Source organism: Silurus aristotelis (genome assembly GCF_946808225.1).
Source record: "Silurus aristotelis genome assembly, chromosome: 3".
NCBI lineage: Eukaryota > Metazoa > Chordata > Actinopteri > Siluriformes > Siluridae > Silurus > Silurus aristotelis.
The window spans coordinates 32127798-32138818 of record NC_139576.1 but is presented as its reverse complement, the minus strand read 5'-3'; the positions used below and the strand labels follow the sequence as shown (position 1 = coordinate 32138818).

At 38.5% G+C, this 11021-nt stretch overlaps 1 long non-coding RNA gene across 2 annotated transcripts; it reads right to left on the bottom strand.

Annotated features, from left to right (window-relative positions):
* Positions 1-1597: 1597 nt before the first annotated feature.
* On the bottom strand, positions 1598-2972 carry LOC310723595. 2 transcript variants are annotated; one of them, XR_014532725.1, is made up of 5 exons: positions 2882-2972; positions 2506-2572; positions 2239-2348; positions 2028-2086; positions 1598-1733 (listed from the first exon to the last, which is right to left on the bottom strand). It is a non-coding gene; the product is annotated as an uncharacterized lncRNA (long non-coding RNA). The 2 variants fall into 2 exon arrangements; XR_014532726.1 differs by lacking the exon at positions 2882-2972 and adding an exon at positions 2757-2835.
* Between the last annotated feature and the right edge of the window lie 8049 nt (positions 2973-11021).

Below are 11021 nucleotides of genomic sequence, written 5' to 3'. Positions count from 1 at the left end.
AAAAAAAAATTGTAGAACAATTGCTGTACCACTGGACTGTGCACTTTGGTTGTAAGAGAAACCTCTTGTAATCAAGAACTGGTAATCTGCCAGTGCCTGCCAGATGAATCAAGACAAGCAGTATATAATTGTTCATGCCAATGAGACTGTTAGTGTTAAGTTGGGCCTCACACTAGTTCTCTGTTTAGTGTCTGTAGGATCTTTACGATGAGTATGTAAATTACACGGAAAGTCTTTGTGTGGGCTCACACATCTCTGGTTACTGTATATGTCTTCTTACCCAATCAGGAACAGTTTTAGGTCAGCTTTTTTCCAGTGTGTATATATATATATATTTGTCTGTTGTCTGCACTAAACTGAAGAAGAACATTTGCGCCATTTTGTGTGCTGTGTGATTTTTTTTGTGTGCTGTGTGATTTTTTTGTGTGCTGTGTGATTATAGAGGTTTCCAATGTAATTTGTCATTGTTTTTATTAACCCAAAATATATTCCCATGATCCTCCCATGCAAATATCATTGGTTCAAACATACTTTAACTTTTATATTATTTGATATGTCACTGAAACTTAAATTGTAAATACATCTTAGTTACTATTTGTAGAGTTATCTTTTTTGTCAGCTAGAGCAAATTGACAAAGCTTGGGAACATGTTATAGGAGTGTTATAATGTACTAATGTTAATTTGATGAGACAGACTCCACTTTGGACAAATTCAGTCTCCACATTAGGCAATCAAAGATAGAGCAGCTGCTAAAAGAGGTTAAAAAGCAAGAGTCCAGCAACCATGACCTCAACATGATTTGAACACACAACCGCGCTACAGTTGCGCCACGAGGTCAGAGTCGCTGCATGAACCCACCTCATGGCACAGAGTTGGCTTTGCATGTTTCTCGTCACGGTTGTAATGACAAATTGAGTCTGATGGTCACATAGCAGGCTCTGACATTTTCTGCTTTTGAAGTCCCTGATTGTTGGTGTAATTAAGATTTAGGAGTTATTTTTCATATGTACAGGAAACAATCTGTTAACACTATACAGTGAAATAATAAACTTAGTGTCAATCATTTGGTCTGTGACGAAATGTCAAGTTTGTTTTCAAAAAGCTGATGCTATATGTTAGACTATGGACAAAGATTGGCAAAGGAGCTCCTTGAATACTGCTGTTGGACATGAAATAGGGGATAACCTTCATGGTGGGTTCTTACAAGAAAGGCACATTAAACAATTGGAGAAAGTTTCAAGAAACTCCTGAGATTCGCCCTCTCTGAGCAAGCACAGAGACAATTATTTTATTGAGGCCAGGTGTCGCAACAACAGACTTGTGCGCAGAACTTGAATAGCTCAGTCGGTAGAGCATCAGACTTTCAATCTGAGGGTCCAGGGTTCATGTCCCTGTTTGGGTGTTAAAAAGCTAACTGTTGTTTGTTCTTATTGGTGGGAAAATAGAAAAGCTGGTCTGAATCCTCACTTGATGTGAGTGAGTAAGAGAGAGTTTTAGCCTTTGCATCTCCTGGGATGTGAAGTTTCGGGTGCCACCCAGTAAACTCCATGCAGTGGATCCAGTAGAATGGGGAATAATACAAACAGAGACACAGGGTTTCTTTTTTTTTATGTTTGTTGTTATTGTTTTAAATCTGATTAAAAAATGTAAGAAATAATTGTTTGTGTTATTTCATCTTTAGGCGGTGGTGAAGGTCTGGAGGTGGTTGAACCATACACCTCATTCAAAGAATCTGAAAAACAACAAGAAATACGTCACACACTTTAACAGCAGAACCACGAAGCACCAAGTCTTTAGAACGCAGCCACAGCATTATTCACATATCAGCTCACTGTATTTTCATGTGAAACAAATATGTAACATCTGTAACTTAGACAAAAGCAGCATTTCACACGAAAAAAATCAAACGTACAAATTCACATGTGATGAAATGATACACAATCCCATGTTCATTAGCTGAAAGAGATCTAACACACTCGTTCACAGTGAGGTTCTATAACAGCATCTGCTTTGAGGAGATACTTACAGTACATGTGTCTGGACTCTAAAGTCTGTTCTGAATGATCCTGACAGGAACAACATTTACTGCAAATATGAAGAAAAGACAAATTTAACACAAAAAATTCAAATGTATGAATTCCAGCATGATGAAATGATACATGATTACAAGTTCATTTACTGTTTGATCTCTAACATGTTCATTCACACACTCGTTCCCACATTGAAGAGAAACTTACTTCGGTCTGGATTCTGTGGAGGTCCAATTATATTATTGTGCCTGATGGCATCAACATCAGTTCTGTTAATTCTGGGAGCATCTCCCATTTCATTTATCCTTCTGGGAATCCTGAGAGAGAGAGAGAGAGAGAGAGAGAGAGAGAGAGAGAGAGAGAGAGAGAGAGGGGACTTTTTTTTACATTTTGCTAAGCTAGTACACATGTACTCAACACACACACACACACACACACACACACACACACACACACACACACACACACACACACCTTTCTACTGTAGGGTTCCAGGGGCCGTCACCAAAATTACTGACTGAAGCCATTTGTCTGTTTATTACTGCAGAAATACAAAAACATGAAAACGTTTAAATACAGTTACTAAAATCTAACAATTAACATCTATCTATCTATCTATCTATCTATCTATCTATCTATCTATCTATCTATCTATCTATCTATCTATCTATCTATCTATCTATCTATCTATCTATCTAGCTATGTGAAGGAAAGAGAAACTTTACCTTTTGACGAGCTGCAATCAAAATGAATAAACTTTTCGCCTCGTGATTATTAGCCGCTGCTTTGTTTACTACAGTTGCTAAGATACACAACACAAAAAAAAGTTCGATATGAGGTGATGAATTACCTGCTGTTTGTTGACCACGCCCACTATGTCTGTAAACTGACCAATCAATGCAATGTTCAAAGTTCTAGCCTAATCATTGGACTTGTACAGAGTCTGCATGGACCTATTGAGTGATGTCATCACCCGGCCTGCCACGTAGCCTAGTGGTCACGTGGTCGGCTACTGCGCTCAATAAGGTCCTGTAAGGTTGCATTTTTCTTTATTTTATTCTTTTTTCTTTTTGCATCCGCCTCCGAATTAATTTATTTATTTGTGTATTTTTAAGTATTGATTCAATTTTGCTGTAAACAACGTGAAAAACAACAGAAACTATCTTAAACATTTTTCCTGTGAAGTTAAATAACATTACATGACATACATACAACATTACATATTTATTTTCCCTTTTTGACTTTGAACTGTTTTTATTTATTTTCTTTACAAAGCTTTTGCTCAGCAGCTCTCAGTGTCTCTCTGTTTTTAGTTTCATCAATAGGTCTGGTAATTGTGTAATCTGAGAGGAACTTTAGCTATTTCTTTAACTGCGTCAGGGTCGAGCATCTTGTTGACAGCGGCTTTGCAGGCAGGTAGCATTAATGTCTCTGCCACAGTGTGGGGCTTTTTTTGATTAGGCTAAGAGTTCAGCTACTAGGTAGCTCACTTTGAGATCTCTCTCATTCACCTTTGTGGTTTTTTTTTTATTAAAGTTGGCACCATTAATTCTTTTGTTATGAATAAACAAAGTCATTATTGCGCCACCTACTGTCACCCAATTACTGTACATGGTGGAGTATTTTCATTACTCTGCCAGTCACTACATCAGAGAAACAGCCACCAAACAATGAAAATTATTTTCAGTAACTTAATAATCATTTTCTGGAGCAATATGAGACCAGCTCTCTCATTCACACTCCCAAAAACATCAGTTGTTTGTACAAGATGAAGGCAGTATACAATTCTCATCACAGTGTTAAATAAAACCTGACACACTGCTCACATCCTTACACATCTCCTTAATAGGCCAGATGTCTTAGCTTTTTTACTGCACATCTGTACTCTAGTCTGAAAGAGAGAGAGAGAGAGAGAGAGAGAGAGAGAGAGAGAGAGAGAGAGAGAGAGAGAGAGAGAGAGAGAGAGATATCATCATAAACATTATAAAACAAACAAATGATTAATAATATTTACTCGGAATTAAGCAAAAATCAAGCACTGACATTGCCACTAGAGGGCAGTGTGGGACTGACAATTGTCAATGTGAACTGTGTGTTACAATTCAACTGTTTCTAACTAATGCAGTTCTTCTTTTTCTTTGTTTTTTTTCTACCTCTTATTATTATAATTATTATTATTTGTTTTATTAGTTTATTCTACTCTTAGCTTTGTTCTTCATTGAAAAAGTCCAGATTCATAACATAGAACTACTGCAACATTTCAGTGGTAACATACAGCATGTTTTTGTAAAGTAAGTGACTAAAAACCACTGAAATAAAATAAATAAAATACACAGTAGATCTGCACAGTGTTACTTGTTGTCTCTAATAGTTTATACAGTGGCAGGTCTTCAGTCCCAATATCCCTCTTAATAACATCATTATGATGCCACAGCTATAGAATTATACAGATATGCAGTATAACCGAGCGCTGCATCACAGACATTTCATACAGCGTGAATGAATTCCGTTATCTAAAGCAGGAAATCCAGTGAACACGATTCAACAAGTCTCTTTTCACTGCAGCCACAGCTGCACCGCCGCATTCATCATCTCTAGCAGAAGCTTTAATATTAACCTTATAAAATATCCCCGGGTTTCCATGCACTCTTATGCATTTTTTTTCTTCCTATGATTTTTTCGGCTCCTCCCTCCATTCACAAACCAGCATCCAACCATTACAAACCAGCACCCAATCATCACAAACCAGCATCCAACCATCACAAACCAGTATCCAACCATCACAAACCAGTGTCCAACCATCACAAACCAGTGTCCAACCATCACAAACCAGTGTCCAACCATCACAATCCAGCGTCCAACCATCACAAACCAGCACCCAATCATCACAAACCAGCATCCAACCATCACAAACCAGCGTCCAACACTCAGTTTCCTGAAGGTATTGAACTTTGAGTTCACCTTTTAAATATTAGTCTGTCTGTCAGTCTTATATTTTTTTCTGAATGCCTATCTGACCGCTTGTCTTTTCTATTTACCATGCTGTCTGTCTGTCTGTCTGTCTGTCTGTCTGTCTGTCTGTCTGTCTGTCTGTCTGTTTATCCATCCATCCATCCATCTGCCTGCTTGTCTGTATTAACTGTTTTTTTTCCTCTCTGTCTCTGGCTCATTGATGGATGTGCAGACTTCAGGCAGAACCGTGTGTAGTCATGGCTGAGTGGATAAGGCAACGAACCTAAAATCCGTTGGGGTCTCCCTGCGCTGTGTTAAAATTTTGCCTACACTGTTTGTAATCTTAGTTTCTTACAAACTCCCTGCAGATTGTTCCACCAGAACACAGCTCTTTAACACTGCAGCAGCACTTTTATAAGTCAAACCCGTTTAATTATTTTATAATTAAAATGCAAACATAACATTTTGCATGTTCACCATTTGGCCTACACATGGTCACCAAGGCAAAAGTCTAGGTTTCATTTGAGATCACTGGCTTGAACACTTGTTTTGTTATCATGATAGCTGAGCATGGTCTCTAACTGAATCCTTTACATTGTAACCCAAATTCAATTGAAGCTTCATCTAATATTGACAAGAACCCCACTGCGTTTCCCAGCGCCGTTTGGAAGCCAGAGGTCGTTGGATCGAAACCATCCTCTGCTAAATGTTACGTGTTTCATAACTCAGTCCAATTTACAGCTCAGAGTGGGGAATCGACTAGAACCATTTTCCTTCATATTAGTTGGACTATTTTGCAAGTTAAAATTATCAGATCAACCAACAAAATTTCCATACAGGTGAAAATACAGCTCTACAAGGAAATTGCGATCAAGTATTCCTCTATGGCAATCTGAACACATAATGCCATCGAGGTATCAGAATTTTGTGTTCAAGATCTTCCTGTATGCACATTTTCAGCCAGCCTAAGGACAGTTCAAGGCCAAAGTAATTTCTTTTCATACATTTAATGTCACATAATTTTATATGAGCCACCTTTCATTAGGAATAAGGATAAGAATGTAGTGCTTGCATGTGATTAGCAGAGAGGTGGACATCGATTGAGATCACAGATATGGATGAATATCGCTTCAGAGTGGAGAAAAGTAAAACCTATTTCAAAATCCTATTACTTTAATATCTGCATCTTAATATCTGCATCTGATGAGTACATGGGCAAAGAGGACAAATGCTGGATTCGAATGACCTGCCTACTTTGTGCAGCAAACAGAAAGATTGGTTTCCCTTTGATGCAGGCAAGCACCATTCGACTCATTGGGGGATGTGCAGAGGTCATGGAAAACCTTCTATGATCATAGCTGAGTGGATACCACTGCATTTCCCAGCACCATTTGGAAGCCAGAAGAGTAGATCCAAGCTGCTCTTTGATCTTTGGTTGCTTGCAGTGAGCCGAGTGGTGCAGCGGAAACGTGCTGTGTCCATAACCCAGAGGTCGATGGATTGAAACCATCACCTGCTGAAAGTTCCCTGTTTCATAACTCAGTCCCCTTTCCAGCTCAGAGTGGGGCATTGAGTGGAATTATCATACTTTTTTCCTTCATATTGGTTGGACAAGTTGAAATGATCAAAGCAACCAACAAAATTTTCCTACAGATGAAAATACAGCTCTACAAGGAAATTGTGATTGCCATTGGTTTCCTCTTGATGCAAGCAAGCACCAGATGACTCATTGATGGATGTGCAGAGGTCATGGAAGACCTTCTATAATCATGGATGAGGGGATAATTCAATGGTCCCGAAATCCATTGGGGTCTACCTGCGCCATGTTCAAATCCTGCCTACTAAGTTTGTTCTTTTGTTTCTGACAATTTCCCTGCAGATTGTTTTGCCAGAACAGAGCTCTTTAACACTGCAGCAGCACTTTTCCAGGTCAAACCCATAGATAATTACCTCTGATTTCTGACACCCTGCACATGTTGGTGACGGGAAAGAGAAATCCAAAAAGCCAGAGTAATGTTCAGCATAAAACCAGAGTAATTTAAAGGTCGTCAGGCAATTATGGCCTCAGTATATTAAAGACAAGAAATCGCTCTCACAGGATATCAACGTCTTTGGTGCTATGAGGTAACAAGCCCTAAGTAAAAACCAAGTTATCATATAGTTGTTGCGATACAGTTGTCTGATAGCTCTTGTTCACCCCAACAAAGGTTATTAAGGGCAGAAGTTGAGTTTGTCCGGGATTTTAAACCAGAGGCCTCTCGAACCCAAAGCGAGAATCATACCCCTAGACCAACGAGCTAGAAGAAGGGAGCACTGGTTGCATGGCAAAGGTCTTAATGGTTACTTAATGGTGTCAAGCCAAAACTGCACTCTGGGAAATAGGAACGTGCAGCAAACTATAAACAAGTTATCACCAATACAGTGTTCTGATCTAAGTTTATTTTCTGTAAAACATGGGCTTGTCCGGGAGTTGAACCCGGGACCTCTAGCACCCGAAGCGAGAATCATACCCCTAGACCAACAAGCCTTGCCCTAAAGTAACCGAAAACTTTAAGGTGTCCAGTCAAAGCCGCCCTCTGTAACTGCAAGAAACAGAAAGGTTCATTAGAGATTTAAACTTCATTGAAACTTTTGTAATAAAATGTCACTGTACATTGCAAACACGTCTTCTCTTCTCCATGCTAACATTTTAAAACCGTTACATGGTGCTACCTAAAATGTAAGATCAGAGAAGAGCTAAACTATTCAGTCCAACACTTGGTATTGATTTACCACTGGATTGACACTACACCCTGCACATGTAGGTGAAGGGAAGGTGAGATCCAAACAGCCAGAGGTCCAAGATTCTTTTTGTTACTTTGTAATTTATTTACAGACTGTTCACTATAAATCCAGAGTATTTTAAAGGTCGTCAGTTTCGCAGGATTCAATGTCTTTGGTGCTATGAGGTAACAAGCACCAAGCGAGAACCAAGTTATCAGCGATACAGCTGTCTGATACCTCTTGTTCACCCCAACAAATGTTATTGAGAGCAAAAGTTGAGCTCATCCAGGATTTGAACCCGGAACTTCTCACCCTCAAGATAAGAATCCTACCCCTGGAGTAAACTGGATTTTAACATATTCAAGTAACCATTAGGCATTAAAGTGCAAAAATGTAAACGTTGCATAGAGCAAAAACATAACTTCCTACAGTTTCACAACATTACTGTTCCTAGAACAGTTTTTTTTAATTAGTATAAACAAGTGCAACTGCACAATAATGTTTGCAATAAACAATGCTCAGAGAACTAGTGGTCATTTCTTTGGTCAGACAGTGAGCGTTGGAAAACTGATGTTGACGGATTTTAGTGCGAGGCTTCGCCAGGTGAAAAAGCAAATGGATCAGATGAATAATAGTTCTGAGCAGGATGTTGATATTGTGCAAATGAAGTCGAGGGGCCATACTGTGGCAATGCAGGTCTAAGCACTGCAGAATTTGAACCATGAATTGCTGGGTCTCTCGAGCACGCCTGTCTTCAGCTCCCTGACGTTTTATCTCAAATTCAAGACGTGCTTTGTCCAGATCCAACCTGGCCTGCTGGAGCTGTCTCTTCTAGGCCATGTGCTCTTTGTCAAGACGCTGTTCAAGCTCTGCTGCTGTTGTATCAATGTCATGTTGTATTAACATGTTTATCCCTCTCTCCATGGCTTCCATAATTTGTTTTTTTTTTCCTTTTCGTTTACGCCCTGATGAGAAAAATCACAAAATTGTATTGTATCATAAGACAAAAAGACGTGCTGTTATATGATAATACAATATATCATAATAATAAACATTGTCAATATTGTTATTGTGGAGACTTCAAGATGTAATAATTATGAATTACTTGGCTTTTTAGAAAGAGTTTAAATTTTTAACTGGTTAATTTGTTTCTGTAAAGTATTTAAAACTTTTTCACTCTGGTGTTCACCAACTATTCAAATACTGAATACTTTAACACCTATGCATTTTACATTTCAATATAATAAAAAAATGTACTATAAATACCATTTAAAACTGTTCCATTTCTTTATTGTTTCTTTAAAGTCATGTTTAATCTTGCTTAATATTAATTTCAAACTTACTTGTAATGATGGAGGTTTGGCCAGTATTGGTGGTCTGCTCTGACCTTTGACCACTGTCATCTTCAGTCGCTGTAAATGTAGCTGCTTTGTCTCCTGATGGCTCTGCTGTACCAGATGAGTGTGAACTGGTACCTGTAACAAATCTTATAATTTAGAAAATTTGAGAGCTTCAAGATATTAAATAAATAGCAACACTGACATTTTGTACAGAGAAAAATTCCCAAACTTACCAGTGATATCACCTTCCTCTAAACTTGATGCATCCATATGTCCATCACCTGGGTTAGTCATTGGACGACAAGCTAAAGAAACAGAAATATCTACTCAACATCGACAGTACTGGTTTAATTACAGTACTTGATTGTGTCTCTATCGGTAGCTTGTTCACTGCATTGTATTGTTTATGTCTATTATTTCATTTGATATGTATGCTTATGAACATAGCCATACATGCTTTATACACTGTTAAATACATTTCAATACAAAATTAATACTCTTAAAAGTGGCAACTAACCAAGAACAGAGTCCAGTTCCTCGAAGAATGTGCAGCGTTGTGGATCCGACCCAGTCTTCTTATTATGCTTCACACATTCGCGGTAACGTCGTTTCAGTTATTCTATGTGGTCTTTGCACTTTACCCAACCAAAGGTATTTTATATAGATGGAAAACTAGTCCCGTCTGAATAGGGCTTATGTCTGTGTTTGGAAGACAAAGGAGAATAATTATTTTATTATTGTTTTGATTTCTAATGAAAATAAAGTCACTGTCAGAAGTGGGATTTGAACCCACACCTCCATGTGGAGACCAGAACACTCAGTTTCCTGGAAGGTACAGAACCTTGAGTCTGGCGCCTTAGACCACTCGGCCATCCTGACATACAAGCATGTGTTTCTTATCCTCTCAGTGGCTGATGAAACTATTTTTACAAATTTCTGTCTACTTGTTTGTCTTCTCTATCCTTCTATTTGTGTGTTTCTTATCTATGTAAGTCTTATCTGATTTTAGATCTGAATGCCTATATACCTGCGTGACACTAAAACATGTAGTGGTAACGGCTACTTTTTACTTAATACCAAATGTCAGAGCCCAAACTTCTTTACTTTAACTTGAGTAAAAAAGTGTAGTCAGTACTTTAACCTTTACAAACGTTTTTTAAAACATGAGTACCTGTACTTCTACTTAAGTGAAGGATGTGTGTACTTTTGGCACCTCTGATGATTGGCTATTGCTTTAAGCAAACCCTGCATTGACTGGTCAGTTCACATACACAATGCGCTCACGCTAGACGTTTTTTTTGTATGTATTCTAGCAACTGTAGTAAACAAAACATTGGCTGATTATCACTCAGCGAAAAGTTCACTCATTTTGCTCACAGCTTGTTGAGAGGTAAAGTTCTCGCTCTCCTTTACTCTCTATACTGTACATACAAAGCCGATTTTTAGTTAAACATGAACATCAGTCTGCCAAAACTATAAGAAATGTGGAAGGTTGGTTTTATTTTCCCTTTTCTTTCTTTTTTCTTTTATTTTTCTAATTTGTTTTTTCTCCTTTCCCATTTCCTCTTCTTTTTCCTTCTTCCCACCCCTTAACAGACTACTGTTCCCCAGCTTTTGGTGCAATCGGTCAGGACTTTCGTCTGTTAACCAAAAGGTTGGTGGTTTAAACCCACCCAGGGATGCGGTTGGATGGATGAAAATATATGCATACAAGAAAAAGAAAAGATTTTCCAAAAAGCAGCAGGCAAAAATTTGAGGTGGAGGGGCATCTTCTACATCTACAATCAATTATAATCGCCACAGCGGATCATGCGCATGTTTGATTTGGCACATGCTTTTACACTGGATGCCCTTCCTAACGCAACCCTACCCATTTATCCGGGCTTGAGACCGGCACTAAGAGTGGCTGGGGTTGGTTCCCTGACCAGGGATTGA